At 42.7% G+C, this 24,583-nt stretch overlaps 1 long non-coding RNA gene across 5 annotated transcripts in view; it reads left to right on the forward strand.

Annotated features, from left to right (window-relative positions):
* LOC109774455 (uncharacterized) overlaps window positions 1-10,038 on the forward strand; it is a 41,597-nt gene extending 31,559 nt beyond the window's left edge. For all 5 annotated transcript variants that reach the window (XR_012185047.1, XR_012185046.1, XR_012185048.1 and 2 more), the window contains one exon: window positions 9,747-10,038. This is a non-coding gene — a long non-coding RNA (uncharacterized lncRNA). The remainder of the gene's footprint in view (window positions 1-9,746) is intronic.
* Window positions 10,039-24,583: the final 14,545 nt, after the last annotated feature.

Below are 24,583 nucleotides of genomic sequence, written 5' to 3' on the forward strand. Positions count from 1 at the left end.
GGCTAATCATGATTAGTTTGTACACTCTGCAGAGGTTTGCGCACTTTTCCCCACAAGACTCGATCTCCTCCGTTGGATTTCTCGCACTACATGGTGTTTGAGAAACGGATGATCGAGACACAATCTTTCACAAGCATTTACTCTCTACTCCGGGCAGACCGTTACACCTACAATCCCCCTACATCTGCTAGTCCACCTCTTCAAGAGCTCACACAACTTACTCAACTATGCCAGAGCCCATAATGGCTTGTGGCTGCACACGGAAGTTTCTAGCATGAATAATCTTATGATCCCTTTGAGTCTGGGTGGCGGTCCATAGGATGATCACACGGGTACTCCGGGATATCCAAAAATACAGGCAACACTGGGTTCTCCAGGTGCGTCAATCCACCCAGATGTTTATTTAAGTAGCCACCTTAAGTTGAACCATTAATTAAAATCTCACATCTGTCATGGAAATTCACTCAAACCCAATCCACGTCTATGAGCATAGCATAGCAATATAAGCAAACGTGAAGTAACTCCCAAGGGTTTGATTGTAAACAGGGCAATAGGTACTACCTCATCAACTACTTCCCAATACCCACAATTTAATTAGATCCTAACCATGCATTGTTTGAGGGTTGAATCTAATGCATAAAAAAACTGGGTATGAAAGGGATATGATCAACGTGTGAACTTGCCGGCAATGTTGATGAAGATGATTCGCACTCAATACTCTGGATAGATCTACTCGTCACACTCCGGTCAATCTATCGTAAGCAAGCAATGGTAACCACACATAAGCAATCACTCAAAAGATCGAGAAGAACGAAGAAAACAATTCGGAAAACTTCAAAACCAAGCAAATAACTCTTGCGACATAAAACAATTTCTAACAGCACCAAAATTACGTGAATTTGGCCTTATCAGAAAGTTTAGGTCAAGAGCTTCGATTAGCAAAAAGAATCAACTCAAACGGAGCTACGAAACTTAAGTTATGAACAAAAGAAGTTTGAATACAAATATGTTTGAATTCAAATTTTAAAACTTTCAAAAACATGTTTAAGTTGTTTTACTGGATAGAGGGGATCATAATGAAGACGTGGGCGTTGGTTTCGTTGGATTTGGACCAACGAGCAAAAAGTTGTAGACGTTTGAAGATCAGGGGCTAATCTGTAAATAAATTATTCACAGATGGGTCCCTGGCCGAAAATAACAGAAAAAGAAGAAGCTAAGTAGTGAACGTTCGTGACGAAATCCTAACGAACGAAAAACGTTCGCTAAAACTACCTAAGCAGAAAACATTCGCTAAATAATAATAAAAACGAAACGGTTATTTTAAAAAAAACCGATCTGGATTGGTCCGGTCGGGGTCGGTTTTTTCGTTAAAACCGGCGGCGGATCGGATTAGGGTTTACCGCCGCGGCGGCGGCTCCGGCGAGTGTGGCGACGGCGGGATGACGCGGTGGCGAGGCGCGGATGCGGCTCCGATGGGCGGCGGCTTCGTCCTCGGCGGCGGGGCAAGGTGCGGGTTGCTCCGGCGAGTGCGCGAGGCGGCGGTGGCGGCAAAACACGGCGGCGGTGGTGAGATCCGGCGGCGGCGGGGCAGCAAGCCACGGCGGGAGGCGGCGGTTGCGGGGATCGAGGGGAGAGGGGGAGAGGGGCCGGCCTTATAAAGGCACGGGGTCGAGGCCTTTCTTGGGCGAGGGAGCATCCGGCGGCGGGGAGATGCCGGACTCCGGCGAGTCCCTGTCGGGCACGGCGGGAGCTAGGCGCTGGCGGCGCGGGCTGGGCTGGCTCAGCTGGGCCGGCCCAGTTCGGGAGAGAGGAAGTTTTTTTTTAAACAGCGCAAGGAAAATAAAGAAAACCTTAAATAAATAAAAAATACTATAGGCATATAATATACCAAAATTTTCAGAAAAAGATTTCCTACAGCATGGGCATTTTTGTAAAGTCAAATAAAATCCACACAAAGTTTAATAAATCAAACAGTGCTACTGCCTTAATAAAATCCAATAAAAATCATTTTAAAAATACCAAAATGATTTCAAATTTATTTTTCTCCAATTTTCTGATGTAGGGAATCATGTTACCGTATTTTCTGTATATTTTTATTTTGGAGAAAAATAATTTGAATAAAACTCAAATAACTCCAATATTGAAAAATAATTTCAATGGGACTTTGAATTTAATCCTTTGAAACTCCCAACTCATATTTCATATGTTTTGAAGAAGTCATATTATCTTCTCTCGTGAAAATCATTGAGTTGCATAAAGTTTCAGAAATGGGAAATATTTTCAAATGAAATTCAAATATTTTCAACACCCCTTGTCATTTAAATAAATGGAAGAAGTCATGTCATCTTCTCTCCAGGGTTTTGTGGTGAAAAGAATTTGAATTCATGGAGATCATAAAAGCAAAATGAATGTTTGGGAAAGTCCTTTTATTCCCTCTCATTTAACTTTCAAAAGATTTCGAATTCCACTCACTTTCAGTCAATCAAACAATCAATCCAATCTATCTGTTATTATAACATTCCAAAATTTAGAATTTTGGGATGTTACAAACCTACCACCCTTAAAATGAATCTCGTCCTCGAGATTCGGAGAGGCTAGAAAGAAATAGGTTAGGGTTTGGGGGTCTTCTCAAAATCCACCGATCATCACCGGGGTTTGGGGTGCTACCACCCTTAGAAACATTGTTACAGTTCCACCAAAACTCGTATACTCCATCCTTATTCCTGACAGTGTCAGTCTTCTCAGATCTTCAGTATAATTCCTTCTCTGGGTTCTTCCGGTGGTGGCATAACCACAATTCTTCTGTCCATTCCATCTTGGTAAGGTTATTCCATGACTGGGTCTTCTTAGCTGACGGGTCAGGCGCCAATACTAAACAACTATCGATATCTCACGGTGGTCAACGATTTACGGTTTCTCCTGCAGGAAATGGGTCTGGTTGATCCTCACCGTATAACCTACGATTGGCATGAACTGCCGTGTACAAGGGAAACATTCTTATACCATTCTAAGGTTCAAGCAAGGTTTAATACCGTCGTCTCTCTACTATAGGTAGGTCACTCAGATTTACCATACCATATAGCAAAGCGAATAATAAGAGTAAGTTGGTATGGTGATCAATCCATCCCGCACCCAAATCATTACCTTGTATATGGTTTAGCGAATCTCGCATTCTAACACTCGGTCATCCTCACAAGCATTGCAGAATTTCTCTTGTCAACGAACTAGGTTCGGATAAATCCATTGATTCTGCAAGCCAAACAAACCTCTATTGTTTCTTCACAACTCTCAGGTTTTGCGTAACTCCTATAAGATCGTCTATCGATAAAATCGTAACTTCTTACAGGGTTTTCCCTTCAACAAGAGTGTGCTTGCTTCTTGGCAGGTCCTGGAGCCTGTGGGTTATGGCCCATCTCATCACTTGTAAACCTTGAACTCATCATCGGGCAACTGATCCTTAATCCAACATCCAACTTCCTGGTATTCTTAAATCCATCCAATTGTACTGTCTTCCTTCCTTCTATTGGCACCAAACTAGGACATGATTACTCAGACTCATCATGGAATTTCCATTGATACATATTTCCAACATCATACCTCCTTTATATCTAATAGTACTTCATCTCTTCATCCTCGGGGGATATCCCACATACCGAGATAAAAAAACACTTATACTTATGGAGTCCATACTCCACTTCGTGGAACATCATTATCCCTTCCAGGGTCAAGCGTCCTTACAGGGGAATATTGGCCATCTCTGCATGGCACTTCTTCAACTAGAAAACGTGAAACACATCATGAACTCATGACAGTCCTTCGGGTGACTCCAACTTGTTGGCCACTTCTCCCATACGTTCAAAACTCGGTATGGTCCTATAAATCTCGGGGCTAACTTTCCCTTAACTCCAATAGTTTAACTCCTCGCAGAGGGAACATACGAAGACATGCTCCGTCTCCAATTTCATAGACTACCTCCTTTACATCCAATAATACTCCATACCCTCATATTCTTGGGGTATCCAACATATCGAGATAAAACTCATACTTATTTTGTTCGAAATCCACTTCGTGGAATATCATTACCTTTTTCCAAGGGTCAAGTTTCCTCACAGGGTACTACCCCCTTTAAAATGCACAATCTTCCATAGACCATATTTCTCATATCCTCGAAAATGGTCAAAATCTTTCTTCATAGAGTAACAACTCATAGAATCCAAATCAATACCAATGATGCTAACTTTATTGATTCTCAATTATTACAATCTCCTGCATTCCATTACATGCCTCAATCCGACACCTCACTAATAAAAGAAATGTCCACACTTCTACTACTATATTTCTCGTTGCACTCAACTATTTGTCACAAGTCTCCGTCTCCTTGGGGCATTCTCTGGCAAAGTGCCCTGCTTCATCACAACGGAAACATTTTACTTCTGACATATCTCGAGGTTTCCTTGTGATTATATAGCCTCCTGGGGTCCTCATCTTCCCTTTTGGGCAATCATTGAAGTAGTGTCCTGAATTTTTGCACCTGTAACATGTGATATGACTCAGGTCTCTCTTTGTAGAAATTGGGTTGTTCCTGGGATCCAATCTACTTTTCTTCCTGGACTTTTCCGTTCCAATCAGGGCTTCTATTTCCTGTGGGTCATACTCTACTTCCTCTGTCGGGAATTCTACTAAATCCCCATTCAGACAATTTTGGGAGATGTGTCCTTCTCCACATGAATAGCATGACTTGGTGCAGGGTTTATTTCGTTCTTCTTTGGGTGTGTCCTCCACCTCTTCCTTCATCACAGATTCCTCTAATATTTCCATGAGGCTCTTTTCATTGCTTCTTTCTTCTGCTGGATAGTCCTTTGTACCATGGGGTAGATGTGACACTGAGCAGGGTAGTGGGTAGTCCCTTCACACAAGAAACAAGTGATCTGCCTAGTTGGGCATTCCTCAGCTGGGTGACTTCCTTCACAATTAGGGCATTCATCCTTGTGTTTCTTATGGTTGTGTCCTATTTCTCCACAAGGCTTGTATGCACAAGGTTTCTTCATATCCTTTCCATAAGGCTTCAATTTCTGGGACACAAGACGAGATCTTTGTAGAGTCCACTTAAATTCTTTCCAAGTGGTTACTCCTTGCCATCCATTGATGGTTTGGTACATCGTCCACCAAGTAGCAGCACCTCTTTCAAAACATTGAAGAGCATGCCGGGTCATATCCTTTCCGACTATAGGGTTATTCTTCATGTGATCCTCCATGTTCTGAATCCATCGGTCCGTCTCCAATTGACTCATCGGTCCAGAAAATACAAGCTCATCTCCATTCATCCTCTGTTGGGTCCATGGGTTTGGGGTGAGATAAGAGAGGTCGAGAGGGATGCACACAATACAAACAAAATTTTGAAAAGACAGATTTTTTTTTATTGTGGCTGTCGAAAAAACAACAAACAAATGACAGCTCACAAACGTCGCATCTAACATAGGTATAACAGGGGTTTGGTCTTCTAAAGGTCAATAAGTCTTCAACGTCGCCAAACTCTTCAAGTCTTGTTAATGTCTCCGATGGCTTCTTCCAATCATGCTTGTCCTTCTCAAGTTCTTTTGCCAAATCATCTCTGTTGACGCGAAGTCTCTCGTGACGTCCTTTAAATTTCTGGAGTTGCGTTCCAAACTTCTAGGTTTCAACATCCTTGACATGAACCATGATCCTACTGTCCTTCAGTTCCTGACGAGTCTTTGATGTCTCGAGGTTTTGCTCCTCTAGCTTGGCTACTTTCAGTTTCTGGGTTCTGAGTTCTTCACGAAACACTTCTTTGTCAAAAACTGCTTCCTGAAGGTTCATCTTTAAACTTCCTGATGTAATGTTCCAGATCCTGGTGATACATCGGTCTAAAGTTAAAACTTCATCTTTTGCTGATAGGTGCTCCATCAGTTTTCTACCATCCAATCCTTCCATGCATATGCATGCTTAACTCGGCACGGTGATAATAGCATAAGCGGACGATAACATCATGGATAGCCGTGTTTATGCCCATGTTACTGCCATGAGCTTTCATTCCATAACTGATATCTCCTGTCTTTGGGTTTTCTTAACAAAAACTTTGAGTTCTAATGCTCCATGTTCCGGTCTTTCTCCGATACACCTTGGTCTCGGGTATTGACGGCTTCCATAGTCTGCCAAGTTCCATAAGGGTAACCTTCCTAGGTCATAAAATTTTCTGGGAATTCTTCAGAGCCTTCAAATTCTCCCAGTCTTCGGAGTCTTCAACCGTTGTAGTTTCCATTATCATAATGCACGGTAAAATCCTCTTCATTCCGAATGGTCTTAGTTGTCCGATATCTTGTACTTATTGCAATGGTCTTATCCGTCGAATCTTCGAGTGGTCCAAAAGGAAAAAGGGTATGGTCTCACTTAAAGGGAATATTTGAATAAGCTCAGAAGAGAAGAGAGGTAAAAGATCTTTTTGAAAAGGAAAGTTTTTTGAGAAAATCCTTCCTATGGGCTTGCCAGTTTCTAGGGTCACGTCCTACAGTCAACATGTGCTCTGATACCATCTTGTAGCGACCCGACCCGAATGGATCAAGTCTCTGTGCTTAAGTGTCATCCCTGGATCGGTATGCTGGCACACACAGTACTCGAGGATTTATAACAGAGGTAAATCACATGTATAAAGTAACGTAAATACTATTACCTCAATCCAAAATAGCGGAAGTAACAAGGTTGTGGATTCCCATCAACACCAACGGCAAAGTTGAGTGTAGAAATCGTAACCCTAACGTATCACTTACTCGTCGTAAGATATCCTGCAACATGAAATGTTGCAGCCCGAAAACGGGTCAGCACATGGAATATGCTGGCAATGTAACACATAGAGAGTAATGAACAGAATAATACTATACTACATGCATGTATGGCTGGTGGAAAAAGCTCTATGGTTATAATGTTTTTGCGAAAAGCCAATTTTTCCCTACTTCAAAGGAATAAATTTTATTTAACTATCATGGTGGTTGTGAAACATTGAGATGGTTGACAGCATCTCAATCCCAAATTAAGTATCATCATTAACCCAACAATATTAATTAAAGTAACATGATGAGATCAACGGGATAATCCAAGAACTAGAAACTCAAGATGTCCATAACCGGGGACACGGCTAATCATGATTAGTTTGTACACTCTGCAGAGGTTTGCGCACTTTTCCCCACAAGACTCGATCTCCTCCGTTGGATTTCTCGCACTACATGGTGTTTGAGAAACGGATGATCGAGACACAATCTTTCACAAGCATTTACTCTCTACTCCGGGCAGACCGTTACACCTACAATCCCCCTACATCTGCTAGTCCACCTCTTCAAGAGCTCACACAACTTACTCAACTATGCCAGAGCCCATAATGGCTTGTGGCTGCACACGGAAGTTTCTAGCATGAATAATCTTATGATCCCTTTGAGTCTGGGTGGCGGTCCATAGGATGATCACACGGGTACTCCGGGATATCCAAAAATACAGGCAACACTGGGTTCTCCAGGTGCCTCAATCCACCCAGATGTTTATTTAAGTAGCCACCTTAAGTTGAACCATTAATTAAAATCTCACATCTGTCATGGAAATTCACTCAAACCCAATCCACGTCTACGAGCATAGCATAGCAATATAAGCAAACGTGAAGTAACTCCCAAGGGTTTGATTGTAAACAGGGCAATAGGTACTACCTCATCAACTACTTCCCAATACCCACAATTTAATTAGATCCTAACCATGCATTGTTTGAGGGTTGAATCTAATGCATAAAAAAACTGGGTATGAAAGGGATATGATCAACGTGTGAACTTGCCTGCAATGTTTATGAAGATGATTCACACTCAATACTCTGGATAGATCTACTCGTCACACTCCGGTCAATCTATCGTAAGCAAGCAATGGTAACCACACATAAGCAATCACTCAAAAGATCGAGAAGAACGAAGAAAACAATTCGGAAAACTTCAAAACCAAGCAAATAACTCTTGCGACATAAAACAATTTCTAACAGCACCAAAATTACGTAAATTTGGCCTTATCAGAAAGTTTAGGTCAAGAGCTTCGATTAGCAAAAAGAATCAACTCAAACGGAGCTACGAAACTTAAGTTATGAACAAAAGAAGTTTGAATACAAATCTGTTTGAATTCAAATTTTAAAACTTTCAAAAACATGTTTAAGTTGTTTTACTGGATAGAGGGGATCATAACGAAGACGTGGGCGTTGGTTTCGTTGGATTTGGACCAACGAGCAAAAAGTTGTAGACGTTTGAAGATCAGGGGCTAATCTGTAAATAAATTATTCACAGATGGGTCCCTGGCCGAAAATAACAGAAAAAGAAGAAGCTAAGTAGTGAATGTTCGTTATGAAATCCTAACGAACGAAAAACGTTCGCTAAAACTACCTAAGCAGAAAACATTCGCTAAATAATAATAAAACGAAACGGTTTATTTTAAAAAAAAAAACCGATCTGGATTGGTCCGGTCGGGGTCGGTTTTTTCGTTAAAACCGGCGGCGGATCGGATTAGGGTTTACCGCGGCGGCGGCGGCTCCGGCGAGTCGCATCTCCGGCGAGTGTGGCGACGGCGGGATGGCGCGGTGGCGAGGCGCGGATGCGGCTCCGATGGGCGGCGGCTTCGTCCTCGGCGGCGGGGCAAGGTGCGGGTTGCTCCGGCGAGTGCGCGAGGCGGCGGTGGCGGCAAAACACGGCGGCGGTGGTGAGATCCGGCGGCGGCGGGGCAGCAAGCCACGGCGGGAGGCGGCGGTTGCGGGGATCGAGGGGAGAGGGGGTCCGGGGCCGGCCTTATAAAGGCACGGGGTCGAGGCCTTTCTTTGGCGAGGGAGCATCCGGCGGCGGGGAGATGCCGGACTCCGGCGAGTCCCTGTCGGGCATGATGGGAGCTAGGCGCTGGCGGCGCGGGCTGGGCTGGCTCAGCTGGGCCGGCCCAGTTCGGGAGAGAGGAAGTTTTTTTTTAAACAGCGCAAGGAAAATAAAGAAAACCTTAAATAAATAAAAAATACTATAGGCATATAATATACCAAAATTTTCAGAAAAAGATTTCCTACAGCATGGGCATTTTTGTAAAGTCAAATAAAATCCACACAAATTTTAATAAATCAAACAGTGCTACTGCCTTAATAAATCCAATAAAATCATTTTAAAAATACCAAAATGATTTCAAATTTATTTTTCTCCAATTTTCTGATGTAGGGAATCATGTTACCCTATTTTCTGTATATTTTTATTTTGGAGAAAAATAATTTGAATAAAACTCAAATAACTCCAATATTGAAAAATAATTTCAATGGGACTTTGAATTTAATCCTTTGAAACTCCCAACTCATATTTCATATGTTTTGAAGAAGTCATATTATCTTCTCTCGTGAAAATCATTGAGTTGCATAAAGTTTCAGAAATGGGAAATATTTTCAAATGAAATTCAAATATTTTCAACACCCCTTGCCATTTAAATAAATGGAAGAAGTCATGTCATCTTCTCTCCAGGGTTTTGTGGTGAAAAGAATTTGAATTCATGGAGATCATAAAAGCAAAATGAAAGTTTGGGAAAGTCCTTTTATTCCCTCTCATTTAACTTTCAAAAGATTTCGAATTCCACTCACTTTCAGTCAATCAATCAAACAATCAATCCAATCTATCTATTATTATAACATTCCAAAATTTAGAATTTTGGGCTGTTACAGTTTCTCACTCATGATTGATCTACTGCAGGTGAATGAGGTTTTCAAATGTTGGAAGGAGGAGGACAATAGGAACTTCTGTTATGTCTTAGCATCTAAATTTCTGTGTTAATTTTCTTTGTCGTAGAATAGTTTTGTTTGGCAGTTACTGTTCCTCGGATGTAAAGATATCTTAGATATGTATTGCTGGAATGAATGGTTGTAATATAATAACATTGCACGTTGCTTTGAAAATGTATCAGAACTGGGCTAGGCCCAAGATAGCTTGTGGTGTGATGTGTTGTAATATCAATGGCATAATAAAAATTTTTGGATTGGATCAATTTTTTCGGAACTGGGCTAGGCCCAAGTTATATTGGACAATTATTTTTTAGGGAAAAACATGAGAGGCCCAGCAAAGAAATGGCCCAGAAAAATACATGATCAAAAAGAAAATCTGCTGTTAAAAGGGCCACGCAAAGAAATCAATAAGGCTGAATTGTTGGGCCAGACCCATGTAGCTAATAAAAGCACAGGAAAAAATACATTAAAAAGGCCGAATTGTTGGGCTAGGCCCATGTAGAAAATCGAATTGGACCGGGCTGATTCTTGTGCCACATCAGATTGCCACGTCGGATGCCTACGTGGCCTGAGGAGGCTGCTAGTGACCAAAACAAAACAGTAGGCATATTTTGGTCGTAAACGTCTACGACCTTCTCACAGAGAAGGTCGTTAATTTCAGTTTACGACTGCCAGCTTTTGACCATCTGTTTTTGGTCACAAAAAGGTCACAAAATGGAAAATAATGACCATTCAGTGACCAATAGTCAAGGTCACAAGTTGATATATTTCTTGTAGTGATATCAAACGGAGTCCAAACGGGATAAAAACTGACAGAGATTTTTTTGGGAATATTTATGATTTTTGGGAACAAGAATCAACGCGAGACGATGCCCGAGGGGGCCACGAGGCAGGGGGCGCGCCCCAGGGGGGCAGGCGCGCCCCTGACCCTCGTGGACACCCTGTAAGGCGGTTGGAGCCCTTCTTTCGCCACAATAAAGCTAATATCCGGATAGAGATCGTGTCCAAAATTCAGCCCAATCGGAGTTACTGATCTCCGGTTATAAAAGAAACGGTGAAAGGCCAGATCTGGGAACGCAGAAACAAAGAGAGAGAGACAGAGAGACAGATCCAATCTCGGAGGGGCTCTCGCCCCTCCCATGCCATGGAGACCATGGACTAGAGGGGAAACCCTTCTCCCATCTAGGGAGAAGGTCAAGGAAGAAGAAGAAGAAGGGGGGCTCTCTCCCCCTCTCTCCCGGTGGCGCCGGAACGCCGCCGGGGCCATCATCATCACCGCAATCTACACCAACACCTCCGTCATCTTCACCAACATCTCCATCACCTTCCCCCATCTATCTACAGCAGTGCACTCTCCCGCAACCCATTGTACCCTCTACTTGAACATGGTGCTTTATGCTTCATATTATTATGCAATGATGTGTTGCCATCCTATGATGTCTAAGTAGTTTCGTTGTCCTATCGGTAATTGATGAATTGCTATGATTGGTTTAATTTGCTTGTGGTTATGTTGCTGTCCTTTGGTGCCCATCATATGAGCGCGCGCGTGGATCACACCATTGGGTTAGTTGTATGTTGATAGGACTATGTATTGGAGGGCAAGAGTGACAGAGGCTTCAACCTAGTATAGAAATTGATGCATACGGGATTGAAGGGGGACCAATATATCTTAATGCTATGGTTGGGTTTTACCATAATGAACGTTAGTAGCTGCGGATGCTTGATAATAGTTCCAATCATAAGTGCATAGAATTCCAAGTCAGGGATGACATGCTAGCAGTGGCTTCTCCCACATAAAACTTGCTATCGGTCTAGTAAAGTAGTCAATTGCTTAGGGACAATTTTGCAACTCCTACCACCACTTTTCCACACTCGCTATACTAACTTTATTGCTTCTTTATCTAAACAGCCCCTACTTTTTATTTACGTGCTCTTTATTATCTTGCAAACATATCCAAAAACACCTACAAAGTACTTCTAGTTTCATACTTGTTTTAGGTAAAGCGAACGTTAAGCGTGCATAGAGTTGTATTGGTGGTCGATAGAACTTGAGGGAATATTTGTTCTACCTTTAGCTCCTCGTTGGGTTCGACACTCTTACTTATCGAAAGAGGCTACAATTGATCCCCTATACTTGTGGGTTATCAAGACCTTTTTCTGGCGCCGTTGCCGGGGAGCAATAGCGTGGGGTGAATATTCTCATGTCTGCTTGTTTGCGTTATCACTAAGTAATTTTTATTTGTTGTTCTTAGTTGTTTTCTATCTTTAGTTATGGGTAGGAAACGCAAAATACCAAAAAAATTAGTTGTACCTACTGAACCAATGGTTGAAGAACCACTCAAAATATATCACACTCCTGAAGCTTTTTACTTGGATCATCTTCGATCCCTTTGTGCTCGTGCTGAAACCCCAACTAGCTTAGTTGAGGGCAAATCTTTAGATGAGCATGCTTGTTATGTGCGACATCGCTTATCTCAAAAAGGGAAACTTTTACTGGATCAAATTCATCATTTGCAATGCTATGCTTGGAATTTATGTGAAATATACGATGTTACTTGTTGTTCTGAAAACCCTAAGAAACACCTTCCCTACCAATGTGAGTTTAGTGATAATGGAATCGTATCTTCGTATGCTAAGGGTGTTTATAATTACTATGATGTTCAACAAATTGAAGAATTTGTTGCTTTTAAGGGTGCTTATGAAATTGCTTCTTTGATTGAAAAGTATGATGCTACTCTTTACAAGTCTGAAAATTTTGCCATACTTGAATATTGTTATGATAATTATGCTTATAATGCCTATGTTAAACCATATATTGAGGACTCCTCCGCTGTCCAAGAAGAGACTAATATTTTGCAGGAGTCTATGGAAGAAGAAATTGATGAAACTGTGAGCTCATTGGATGAAAAAGATGAGGAGGAGAGCAAAGAACAAAAGGAGGAAAAGCGGATTGATCACCCGTGCCCACCTTCTAATGAGAGTAACTCTTCAACTCATACATTGTTTAATTTACCTTCGTGCTTACCGAAGGATGAATGCTATGATGATTGTTATGATCCCGTTGATTCTTTTGAAATATCCCTTTTTGATGATGCTTGCTATGCTTGTGGCCAAGATGCCAATATGAATTATGCTTATGGAGATGAACTTGCTATAGTTCCTTATGTTAAACATGAAATTGTTGCTATTGCACCCACGCATGATAGTCCTATTTTCTTTTGAATTCTTCAAAATACACTATATCAGAGAAGTTTGTGCTTATTAAAGATATATTGATGGGTTGTGTTTTACTACTACACATGATGGTTTTGATAGATATAATATGCATGTGCTTGCTGCTCCTACTTGCAATTATTATGAGAGAGGAACTACATCTCTGCCTCTCCATGTTTCCAATACGATAAAATTGCAAGAAACTGTTTATACTATGCATTGGCCTTTACTATGTGTGCATGAATTGTTCTTTTATGACATGCCGATGCATAGGAAGAGAGTTAGACTTCGTCATTACAAGATATATGTTACTTTTTGCTCACTACTAAATCAAAAATCATTGCTAATTAAAATTGGCTTTGATATACCTTGGGATCCGGGTGGATCCATTACTTGAGCACTATATGCCTAGCTTAATGGCTTTAAAGAAAGCGCTGCCAGGGAGACAACCCGGAAGTTTTAGAGAGTCATTTATTTCTGTTGAGTGCTTTTATAAAGTTTCAAAACAAAAAAATAAAGAGGGGAAACCAAAACTTTTCAAAAAGGAAAGTGAAAGTGAGAGAGACAAGCATTGTTGAAGTGGGAGAGCTCCTTGAACTTTGTTCATGCTCACAGAAACTTTGTGAATCTTAATTACAGAAAAATTTCAATAAAAATAATTATCCCCTTGTACAATTCCATTGTATTATAAAAATAATGTGCCAAGGTTTGCCTTTAGGATGTTTACAACGCTTGTTGGTTTGTGCGGTGCAGGACAGAAACTTTGGCTGTAGTGCGCAATTTTACATTTTTTACTGGAATGTCAAATGGTTCTGAAACATTTTGCACTGTATTTTTATACAAATTTTTTATTTTTCCTAATTTTTGCATAATTTTTGGAGTAACATAAGTATGGTCAATGTTCAGATTACTACAGACTGTCCTGTTTAAGACAGATTCTGTTTTTGATGCATAGTTTGCTTGTTTTGATGAAACTATCGATTCTATCAGTGGATTAAGCCATGGAAAAGTTATATTACAGTAGCTACAATGCAAATACAAAATATGAATTGGTTTGCAACAGTACTTAGAGTAGTGATTTGCTTTATTATACTAACGGATCTTACCGAGCTTTCTGTTGAGTTTTGTGTGGATGAAGTGTCGAAGATCGAGGATGTCTCGATGTGAGGAGAAGAAGGAGAAGCAAGAGCTCAAGCTTGGAGATGCCCAAGGCACCCCAAGTAAATATTCAAGGATACTCAAGCGTCTAAGCTTGGGGATGCCCCGGAAGGCATCCCATCTTTCTTCAACAAATATCGGTATGTTTTCGGATTCGTTTCGTTCATGCGATATGTGCAAACCTTGGAGCGTCCTTTGCATTTAGTTTTCACTTTTCTTTTATGCACCACTGGTATGAGATAGTACATGGTTGATTTATAGAATGCTCATTGCACTTTACTTATATCTTTTGAGTATGGCTTTATAGAATGCTTCATGTGCTTCACTTATATAATTTGAAGTTTGGATTGCCTGTTTCCCTACACATAGAAACCGCCATTTGTAGAATGCTATTTTGCTTCACTTATATTTGTTAAAGCGTGGGCATATCTTTTGTAGAAAGAATTAAACTCTCTTGCTTCACTTATATCTATTTAGAGAGATGACAGGAATTGGTCATTCACATGGTTAGTCATAAAATCCTACATAAAACTTGTAGATCACTGAATATGATATGTTTGATTCCTTGCAATAGTTTTGCGATATAAAGGTGGTGATATTAGAGTCATGCTAGTTGAGTAATTGTGAAATTGATAAATACTTCTGTTGAGTTTTGCAAGTCCCGTAGCATGCACGTATGGTAAACGTTGTGTTACAAATTTGAAGCATGGGGTGTTCTTTGATTGCTTTCCTTATGAGTGGTGGTCGGGGACGAGCGATGGTCTTTTCCTACCAATCTATCCCCCTAGGGGCATGCATAGTAGTAATTTTCTTCGAGGGCTAATAAACTTTTGCAATAAGTATATGAGTTGTTTATGACTAATGTGAGTCCATGGATTATACGCACTCTCACCCTTCCATCATTGCTAGCCTCTTCGGTACCGTGCATTGCCCTTTCTCACCTCGAGAGTTGGTGCAAACTTCTCTGGTGCATCCAAACCCCGTGATACGACACGCTCTATCACACATAAGCCTCCTTATATCTTCCTCAAAACAGCCACCATACCTACCTATCATGGCATTTCCATAGCCATTCCGAGATATATTGCCATGCAACTTCCATCATCATCATATACATGACTTGAGCATTCATTGTCATATTGCTTTGCATGATTGTAAGATAGCTAGCATGATGTTTTCATGGCTTGTCCTTTTTTGATGTCATTGCTACGCTAGATCATTGCACATCCCGGTACACCGCCGGAGGCATTCATATAGAGTCATATTTTTGTTATAGTATCGAGTTGTAATATTGAGTTGTAAGTAAATAAAAGTGTGATGATCATCATTATTGGAGCATTGCCCCAGTGAGGAAAGGATGATGGAGACTATGATTCCCCCACAAGTCGGGATGAGACTCCGGACTTTAAAAAAAGAGGCCAAAGAAGCCCAAATAAAAAAGAGAGGCCAAAGAAGCCCACCAAAACAAAAAAAAAAACAAAAAAAATGAGAGAAAAAGAGAGAAGGGGCAATGTTACTATCCTTTTACCACACTTGTGCTTCAGAGTAGCACCATGTTCTTCATATAGAGAGTCTCTTGAGTTATCACTTTCATATACTAGTGGGAATTTTCATTATAGAACTTGGCTTGTATATTCCGATGATGGGCTTCCTCAAATTCCCGAGGTCTTCATGAGCAAGCAAGTTGGATGCACACCCACTTAGTTTCCAGTTTGAGCTTTCATACACTTATAGCTCTTAGTGCATCCGTTGTATGGCAATTCCTACTCCTCACATTGACATCAATTGATGGGCATCTCCATAGCCCGTTGATTAGCCACGTCGATGTGAGACTTTCTCCTTTTTGTCTTCTCCACACAACCTCCATCATCATATTCTATTCCACCCACAGTGCTATGTCCATGGCTTGCGCTCATGTATTGCGTGAGGTTTGAAAAGGCTGAAGCGCGTTAAAAAATATGAACCAATTGCTTGGCTTGTCATCGGGGTTGTGCATGATGGGAGCATTTTGTGTGACAGAAATGAAGCATGGCCAAACTATATGATTTTGTAGGGATGAGCTTTCTTTGGCTATGTTATTTTGAGAGGACATAATTTCTTGGTTAGTATGCTTGAAGTATTATTGTCTTAATGTCAAATGATAGACTATTGCTTTGAATCACTCGTGTCTTAATATTCATGCCATGATTAGATTATGTGATCAAGATTATGCTAGGTAGCATTCCACATCAAAAATTATCTTTTTTATCATTTACCTACTCGAGGACGAGCAGGAATTAAGCTTGGGAATGCAGATACGTCTCCGTCGTATCTATAATTTTTGATTGTTCCATGCCAATATTCTATGACTTTCATATACTTTTGGCAACTTTTTATACCATTTTTGGGACTAACATATTGATCCAGTGCCCAGTGCCAGTTCATGTCTGTTGCATGTTTTTTGTTTCGCAGAAAACCCATATCAAACAGAGTGCAAACGGGATAAAAACTGACGGAGATTTTTTTGGAATATTTATGATTTTTGGGAAGAAGAATCAACGCGAGACGATGCCCGAGGGGGCCACGAGGCAGGGGGCGCCCCTGACCCTCGTGGACACCCCGTAAGGCGGTTGGGGCCCTTCTTTCGCCGCAAGAAAGCTAATATCCGGATAGAGATCGTGTCCAAAATTCAGCCCAATCGGAGTTACGGATCTCCGGTTATAAAAGAAACGGTGAAAGGCCAGATCTGGGAACGCAGAAACAGAGAGAGAGACAGAGAGATAGATCCAATCTCGGAGGGGCTCTCGCCCCTCCCACGCCATGGAGACCATGGACCAGAGGGGAAACCCTTCTCCCATCTAAGGAGAAGGTCAAGGAAGAAGAAGAAGAAGGGGGGCTCTCTCCCCCTCTCTCCCGGTGGCGCTGGAACGCCGCCGGGGCCATCATCATCACCGCAATCTACACCAACACCTCCGCCATCTTCACCAACATCTCCATCACCTTCCCCCATCTATCTACAGTGGTCCACTCTCCCGCAACCCGCTGTACCCTCTACTTGAACATGGTGCTTTATGCTTCATATTATTATGCAATGATGTGTTGCCATCCTATGATGTCTTAGTAGATTTTCGTTGTCCTATCGGTAATTGATGAATTGCTATGATTGGTTTAATTTGCTTGTGGTTATGTTGCTGTCCTTTGGTGCCCATCATATGAGCGCGCGCGTGGATCACACCATTGGGTTAGTTGTATGTTGATAGGACTATCAATTGGAGGGCAAGAGTGACAGAAGCTTCAACCTAGCATAGAAATTGATGCATACGGGATTGAAGGGGGACCAATATATCTTAATGCTATCGTTGGGTTTTACCTTAATGAACGTTAGTAGTTGCGGATGCTTGCTAATAGTTCCAATCATAAGTGCATAGAATTCCAAGTCAGGGATGACATGCTAGCAGTGGCCTCTCCCACAAAAAACTTGCTATCGGTCTAGTAAAGTAGTCAATTGCTTAGGGACAATTTCACAACTCCTACCACCACTTTTCCACACTCGCTATACTAACTTTATTACTTCTTTATCTAAACAGCCCCTACTTTTTATTTACGTGCTCTTTATTATCTTGCAAACCTATCCAAAAACACCTACAAAGTACTTCTAGTTTCATACTTGTTTTAGGTAAAGCGAACGTTAAGCGTGCGTAGAGTTGTATCGGTGGTCGATAGAACTTGAGGGAATATTTGTTCTACCTTTAGCTCCTCGTTGGTTTCGACACTCTTACTTATCGAAAGAGGCTACAATTGATCCCCTATACTTGTGGGTTATCAATAACACACGGTTGTTATCTTTGGACCGTGTGCGATGTTTCTTGTTCCCAATCCCGCCTGCATCGAAAATATCTGCCCGCCTCGAGGGTTTTTCTTTTTCATAACACACGGTTGTTATCTTCGGACCGTGTGCAATGCACTATCATCAAAATTTTCAATAGCCCGGCATTTCACTCCCGTGTTTGACTCCCGCGTAGTAAAATTTTCAGTACCCGCGCCATTTCCTCAAACACCCCGCGCCCCCCCTCCACACACACACACACACACACCAAAACCTCCTCGGGCGTGCGCGCACACACACACACACACCCTCCCTCACTCGAAACCCTAGCAAAGTCCCCGCCGCCGCCGCAAGGCCTCCATTGTCAACATCTGCCGGTTTGCCCGTGCAGCTTACCCACCGATCTCCATACCCAGGCCGCCCTGAGTTTCTTAGATGACGCCTGCCAAACGCCCCCTTTCCCACAGATCCCCCTCCCCATCCCCCACTCCAGAGCATCACAGCCTAAGCCCGGCTACGCTTCCCGTGGAGCTCGAGGAGCGACTAGCCCAAAAGAGGTGTATAGCGGTCTCTTCGCCCGACGTCGCCGAGGAAGCTGACGACCATTACCGGTGGCAGACACTCAAGCAGCGGGCTAGAGTATGCGGGCATGTCTCGTCCGCCGGCTATGACATCGAGGTCATCGACAGCGACGCCCTGAGGCGGGCTGTGTCACAGGCTAAGTGGCCCACCCCCAACCCCTCGGGTTCAACCGCCGTCGATCTCATCCATGGCCCCGCCGCTGATCTCCTCTGGCTCGCTGTCAACAATTTGCCATTCTACATCGCCATCGAGCCCCTTTTGTCATTTTTGAAGGACATGTTCTGCGACGCTGGCTTGGGATCCACAGCTTCCAAGTTAGACCTCATCGACGGTGACCACGAGGAGGGCACCCTCTCCGGCTCTTCCAAGGGGAAAGAGCCCATCTGCTCTTCCAAGGGGAAATCGCCCGTCTGCGACATTAGGGATGGCACCCTACAGCCGTGCTTTTCCAAGGGGAAGGAGCCCATCTGCGACAACATGGAGTGCATCCAGGGTCCGTGCTCTTCCCATGGGAACGAGCCCATCTGTGACAAGTGAGGAAACCCATGATTTGTTTATTTCAGTTGTTCACAATGTGATGCTCTATATGTGTACTTATTTATTGTGCAGTACATTTCATCAATCCAGTTTTAAACATACCGATAGGAATGCATATATTTGCCTGTTGTTAAGCCTGTTATAGCTAGCATATGCCTCTTTTAAAGTTTTTTGATTGTTCGGTTGTTTGTAGTTAACATATGTTCAGTTTCAAATGCTATCTTTGGTTGTTCATAGTATGCCTTGTTTATGCCATTTATTCACAACGTGATGTTCTATATGTGCAAGTATGAACTGTGCAGTTCAATTTCATCAGTACCAGTTTCAACAATACCACTATGAATGACTACATTTGGTTGCTGCATCTTGTAGTTAACACGCCTTTCCATTTTTATTTAACCATAACCAGTGTACTTAGACCGGCACAATACCAGTTTGAATGACCATGTTTGCTTGTTGTTAAATGTTAGGCCTGTTGCAGTTAGCACACCTTTCCACTTGTTTTGCTTTACTAGCGTGCTTAAACCTACACATTGAAGCTATCTTTTGGAGATTATTTTGTCTGCCATGTGTAATTTTGGTTGATGTTTAGCCTATTGTGCTTAACATGCTTCTTGATGTACCTACACAGGACAATTTTGGGAACGACTGTTGTTTTCCATCGAGGTTAGTTTCATCCCATGGCTTATATCTGTTCACTGTTCAGGATATCCGTAGCTGGTACCATATAGGCCGGCGGCTGATAAGGGACTAATCGGTGAATCGGACTTTTAAATGAATATATCTGCAATCCATTTTTCCCTTAGGTTAACTAGGGCCATATGTAATATATCTGAGGCTACATAGCAACATGAACTGTACTTAATGTCTAAATATGCAATCCTAGGCTACATAGCAACAAGGAAGAGTGTTACATTAATGTTCTAATGATGTCTAGATATACGTAGAAGAGCAGCAGCAGCAACAGCAACAACATAGCCCTGTTTGGATACTCAACTTAGCTAGAGGTTAGAGTTAGTTTCTAGCTCATTACTAACCCTGAACTAACTCCATCCAAAGAGTTGTTTGGATGGTAGGGTTAGATTGACAATAAATGCACTAGGAGAACTAGCTCCAATTAGCACCTCTTGGGTTGGATACTAGTTTTTTTGGGTAGGTTATAGATGCAACTAGCTCAAACTAGCCCTCATGTTTAGATATACTTTAGGGCTATTTGAGCCCGAACTAACTCAAACTAACTGTAACCCGTGGATACAACAGCAGATAATTTGTAAGAATGAACTAAACTCCTTCCGGCCCATAATATAAGATGTTAATTCATCTAATATGTGAGTATATTGGATGTTATAAGATACTCCCTCTGTTCCTAAATATTTGTCTTTTTAGAGATTTCAAATGGACTACCACATACGGATGTATATAGACATATTATAAAAGAGTGTTGTACTACATCATTGTGCAATTGCTGTTTAGCTTCTAATATTAACTTGGTGCTTTTAGGTACATATGTCATTGGTAAAGATCCGCGTTTCGACCCTTTCTGCGTATGGGGAAATGAGATATCGATGAACCAGCATCAAGTGAGGAAGCTGATAAAGATTGTTAGTAAAATGGGTCCAAAGATGGCAATTAAACTATTTGTTTACACTTTATCCAAGACAACAGCGAACAACAGGATGGTAAGTAAGAACTCTGCGGCCTTCTTTTTACTGCCCATAATGAGTTGTGTTAGATGACAATGTCTGAAATCTTATTCCTTTGCAGTGGTTGCCAAAGCAGTTTACTCAAGATTACCTCTCAAACTACATGATTGGTGGGCATGCAAAGGTTAAAGTATTTCTACCAGAACACGATGATTATCTAGATGTTTTCATGAAGATCGTGAAGGATGGGCGGTCGGCCATCACAAGGGGTTGGACTAGATTCGTGCGTGCCTTCTGCACGGAGGAGGGCACAATATGGGCATTCCGCTCACCTTGTTCAGCAACCAGAATATATTTCGCCTCTTTCTTTACCGTCTTTAATAGTACAAGTATACAACTGTGGTTCATCATTCTTTATGGTTCTTATGTAATTCTTGAACATATGTACCTATGAATCGAATAATGCATTGGTTGTTTGAACCTGATGGATATGAATAAAGCTGTAGCATACATTCAAATTCAAATCCAAATCCGGTACATTTTGGAAAAGTAGCAATTAAATTATGGTGAAATTACGCTCTCCAGGTTGTTACGGCACACACGGTTGGTAAAACACAAACGTTTGCGATATGCACCATAATCTGAGACGGTTCACAGAGAGGAAACGTGTGCAAGCATGCTCACAGTTGCCGTTTGCAAAGCGTGTGTGATGTTAGACAATATCACAAATGGTTTGGGCAAACTAAACGTTTGTGTTAGTTGCCTTATCGTACACGATTCGCAACCATGAATTGTTTCTGATGAAGTATGCATCGTAAACGTTGCACCACGGAATAGCATGTGCGATAGTTGTCGTGTACGACGATGTTACGATGGTCCGATGTTTCGTAATCCTGTCCGACACTCGTACGACGATTAGCTAATCTTCTTAACGGTGAACCATTTGTGATGGGCCGCGCATCATACACGTTCTATAATAGTGAACCGTTTGTGATGGGCCGCGCATCGTAAACGTAGCACCACAGGATACCGACTGCGATGGCAATGCGAGCAGAAACGAGTAGGAGTACTGTAGGGGCCCTATCCCCGACGGTTTCTGGATCGTGTGGGAAGGATCCCCCTATCGCCCACACTCACTTGGAGACGGTTCCAAATGTCGTCGCGGAAAGGGGTTTTAAACCGTTTGTTTAGGACCGACGCGCACCAGTGCCATGCATTCAAACAGTACTGTAAACTAAGCATTTCAACCATGACAAAGTAACTATCATAAGCAATATTCATTTAAATAATTAAATGCATGAAATAACTCATATTCAAGTTGGGAAAAATCATAGATATTGAAATGACACCATACAAATGTTGGTGTGGCTTGCCTTAGTGCAGAGGAGGTTCACACTCCTCCTGCTTATCTTCAAGACAAGCTTCTCCCTCTGAAAATAATTAAAAACAGCAAAAGAAAATATCAAGAATCATTCTAAAAATCACCAAAAATTCTAGACAGCTGAGAAAAAACTACATTTCGGTGTGCTGCTAGAACTTTTCAAAACAAACACAATGCAAAAAATAATCAACTCATTTGGACTTATGGTTTAAAAGTTATGGATGGTCAAAGTTTTTGGTCAAAATATTTGAATTAAATTCAATTAAAAGAATTCCAGGGGGTGACGTCGAAAGCGTATTTTGAGAATATGCCTCCACTCGTACCGCTTCGGGCGCGAGTGAAGAGGCTGACAGTGGGCCCTGCCTGTCAGGTGTGGAGAGAGAGAGAGAGAGAGAGAGAGACAGAGGGGTGGCGGTGCTCCGCCGGAGCTCACGCTGGCGAGGAGGGCTCGTCGGCCGATCTGAGAGGGATAGAAAGCTAGAGGGGGTCACGGCGCACCTGCCTGTACCCATGGCTCGTCGAGAGGTGGCCGGAGCAGCTCGGAATCAACCTCCCAAGCGGCGGCTGCGGTCGGGTTTCGCCGGAGTTGAAGAAGACGACGGAGAGTGGCGGTTCCAGGGGCTCCAACTGGGTCAGCAGGCACCAGTGAAGCACCAGGGAGTCACCGGAGAAGTGGCACGAGCTCGAGAGGGGCTGGATGAGTGGGGGAAAGCTGAGGGGATCGCCGGCGAGCTCAAGATTGAGGATGGCAGCCCGAGGCCTGCCTGGCCGGGCTACGGCTCCTCTACTACTTGTGGTGGATGGCGGAGTGGATGAGTGAGCTCGGAGAGGCCTGGGGGCTCGGTATTTATAGGCGGAGGGGATGGGGGTTCGCGGCTCCGCCGAAGCTCTTTGGAAGCGGCGCGGCGACGAGCAGTGCCGGGGAGGGGTGGAGAGGGCTCAGCGATCACGCGGCCACTTTGGAGCTTGCGGACGAGCACAAGAGCGCGGGTGCGGACGAAGACAGTGGCACGGGGTGCACTGTAGCTTTGGCCGCGTCGTGCCCATGCTCGCTGCGGCGGCTCCGGCATCGGCGAGCGCCAGGGAGAGGTTAAGGGTGATGAGACGAAGCTAGTGGCGTGGTGCGGCAGTCGTCGGTGAGCTCTGAGACGAGCACGCGTTGAACAGAAGCACGGGCGCAGCGCAGAGCGCGTCGAACGCGTTGCCAGGGTCGTGTCCTCACACGGTCACCACGCTAGCTTGGTCAAAACGATGCCCAGGCGATGCCAAACCGTGTCTAGTGTGTTGTCCGTGCGGTGTTTAGTCTAGAGGAAGAGATGGCACACTGCCAGGCCGACCAGATGGAACGTGAGCTAGCAAGCAAGTTTCTGGTCAGAAACTTTGGCACTGTTTTTGGAGAAATTCTAGAAAGAGTTTAGGGCCAATCTCGTGGGGTTAAGGTTTTCTTAGGAGGGTAATGAGGCTCAAGAAAAATCAGCCTCATAAGATCAAGGAAAAATATACTTGCTGTAGAAACTGCATTTTGAGGCCAGAACATAAATGATTTTCTATAGCAAAAATATTCTAAAAACTTATGCAATATTTTTGCTCAGGGAGGTGTGCCAAGGTCCACAGAATATTTGGGAATTTTCTTAGATTTTTGGGTGCAAGAAAAATAAGGGTTGCTTTGGAGCATATGTTGCTGAATTGAATTTCAGAGAGGAAAATGAATATTTTTCTTTTATGAAAAATGTTCCTTGGGTCATTTTGAGATTTTTCAGAGAAAGAATGATGATATTGAGACGGATGGGTCACTTGGGTGAAAATCAAGGACATGCCCAAGTGTTTAAGTCCATTTGAATTGATTCAAAACTCCAAATTCAAAATCAGTCGCAAAGAAGTCCGGAAAAAGAGAGAAGGCAAAAACTAGGCTATCACAAACCTCCCCCACTTAGGATGAATCTCGTCCTCGAGATTCAGTTGCTTGGGAAAACAATTCTGGGTAGGCTGTCCTTCAAAATTCCTCTTTCCCAAGTTGCTTCTTCCTCGGTGTGATGCTCCCACTGAACCTTATAAAACTTTATCACTTTACTGCGAGTGACTCTTTATGTCTCATCCAATATTCTGAACGGTCTCTCCTCATATGTTAAATCTTTAACAAGCTCTATTTCTGCCATATCAGTCCTTTTCTCGGGTGGCAAAATACACCTTCTTAACTGTGAGACATGGAACACATCGTGCACTTCTGACAATTCTGGTGGCAATTCCAACTAATAAGCAACTGTGCCAACTCTGGTCATAACTGGGAACGGACCAATATATCTGGGTGCCAGTTTTTCTCGGGTCTGAAATCTCTTGACTCTTTTCATGGGTGTGACTCGGAGGTACACATGCTCTCCGGGTTCAAAACTGATCTGAGAGTGCTTCACATCATAATAACTCTTCTGTCGGGACTTAGCCAACTACAGTCTATCTCGGATTTCCTTGACTTGCTTTTCAGCCTCCATCAT

The sequence above is a fragment of the Aegilops tauschii genome, chromosome 5 (genome assembly GCF_002575655.3).
Source record: "Aegilops tauschii subsp. strangulata cultivar AL8/78 chromosome 5, Aet v6.0, whole genome shotgun sequence".
Lineage (NCBI taxonomy): Eukaryota > Viridiplantae > Streptophyta > Magnoliopsida > Poales > Poaceae > Aegilops > Aegilops tauschii.